This window comes from Palaemon carinicauda, chromosome 37 (genome assembly GCF_036898095.1).
Source record: "Palaemon carinicauda isolate YSFRI2023 chromosome 37, ASM3689809v2, whole genome shotgun sequence".
Taxonomy (NCBI): Eukaryota; Metazoa; Arthropoda; class Malacostraca; order Decapoda; family Palaemonidae; genus Palaemon; species Palaemon carinicauda.
Window position 1 is genome coordinate 11,236,932 of NC_090761.1, and position 2,500 is coordinate 11,239,431.

Sequence of the window (2,500 nt, forward strand, 5' to 3'; positions counted from 1 at the left end):
GTTGGAATCATATTATCCGCCTCCAGTTAATTGAACCAGAAACAGTTTTCTGATGTTTAATTATGTATAAAAGCTTAATGTTTTAAAGGGATTTAGCATATACTTCAAAACTGGCAAGAAATAATATAATTAAAATTTTGTTTACTTAATCAGCAAGTATCAGTTTATATCTATATCCATCTATCTATCTATATATATAAATGATATATATATATATATATATATATATATATATATATATATATATATATATATATATATGTATACCTGTATATAGCCTATATACATATTGATATATACATATTTCTGTATATATGTATTTACATACCTATATATAGAAATAAAACACTCACACATACACACACACACACACACATATATATATATATATATATATATATATATATATATATATATATATATATATATGTATGTATATGTGTGTATGTATATATATATATATATATATATATATATATATATTTATATATAAATATATATATATATATATATATATATTTATATATATATATATATGTATATTTATATATATATATATATATATATATATATATATATATATATATATATATATATTTATGTATATATATATATACACATATATATATATTAATACAGAGAGAGAGAGAGAGAGAGAGAGAGAGAGAGAGAGAGAGAGAGAGAGAGAGAGAGTCGTATGCCATTGAATCGTTGATTTTGACATTCAATTAAACCTTGAGTTCATGTTTTGTTGTTGTAATTAATCCTAGAACTCTAAGTCCGATTTATGTATTATTTCTTTATTCATCTTTATTTAGCCGTTTTCAAGTGAATATTCATTGCTGTATTGATTTGAAATAAATTTCAAGCTTTCATTGATGTAAAACAGTGAAATCTCTCTCTCTCTCTCTCTCTCTCTCTCTCTCTCTCTCTCTCTCTCTCTCTCTCTCTCTCTCTCTCTCCCTCTCAGTGTAAGAACTGATAATATCGGTCTGATATTAATCTTGACTTTATATGCAATATCCTCTTTCCTCTCGAGGCATTTCTAACAATTTTATAAATAAATTGAAAACCTTGTTGAATTTTCTTGTAAACTTTTCCCTTGCTTTTGAGGTTATATCTTGTAAGTTCTTTTATTCATAAGCGTTCTGGAACAAAATAGCTGATGTAAAGATTGGCCAGGAATAGCTAATCCTATCTGTATATAATGAAGGGAATCATAGGATGTAACATTAGTAAATTCATTAGAAATATGTATCAAAAAGAATTTTATTTTCTAGTTAATACACAATTTAATCTCGGAAAGTTCTCTCATTACAAAAAAAGTGATGATTTGTTTGAGAATGAAATAGCTTAAGAAAAGCAAGATATCTTTTTTTTAAATTTTCTAATAAAGGGCAGAGGGTGCATGTCTAAAAAAAACACTACAATGAGAGAAGACAGGGAGAATATTGGCTTTTACGCAAGAGAAATAATAGCCAATTTTGGAGAGAGAAATATATGAACGAAATGAGAGGGACTAACAAGGTATGCATGTCAATTCGGAATATGAGAGAGAGAGAGAGAGAGAGAGAGAGAGAGAGAGAGAGAGAGAGAGAGAGAGAGAGAGAGAGAGAGAGATTGCATATTCTTTTTCAAATTTCTTTTTCTGAAGATCTCACCATTTCATTTAGCCTCCCCTGCTTATTGTTTGTTTCCTTTCTATCTGTCATTTTGAAAAAAAAAAAACGGTTTTCGTTAAGAGTTTTTACTTTCAAAATAATTAAAAGATGAGTCTTTTCCGTCATACTTTTGCAAGCTCTGTAAACGAAGAGCACATATGAAAAGAATAATGGATGCAGAATGGAGGAATGATATAATGAGGAGAATTTTTTTTTTTTTTTCATTATGAGGAAAAATTAGCCTCCCGTTTGATTTGCATCAAATATTTTTTTTCGATCTTCCGCGTTTCAAACCACTTAATAATCATGAAAATGACCGTTAGGTTAAAACTTGCACGGGAATAGTTAAGTATATTATTACTGTAAATCATTCTGTAAGTCAATTGTCATTTTTTAATATCTATACTACCATGCGTCCGTTTATTCAAACAAATACTCATGTTTCATATATATACATGATTCATGTCTGGGAACCAAACATATAATAAAATATATATGATAATATATATTATGATTGGCAAGCTATACAACCTCTCGAATTCCAAACACACCTTTTACATTAAATCTGGTACACTTGAAAAATTTTAATAACCGAACTCTAAGACAATTATACAACTCCCAGACAGCAATATATAAAACACTGAATATCCAAAGGTCGCTTAAGTACAGTAAATTCAAAACAAAACTACGTAATTATTATTACGAATATTCAAACAACCCTAATTTCGGTTCATTAACAGGATACGAGCGAATGTGCATTAAACACTGATGATTGAAACAATACACTTTACAAAAATAAATATATTCTATATGAATTACAATACTTTGAAAGAGTTTCC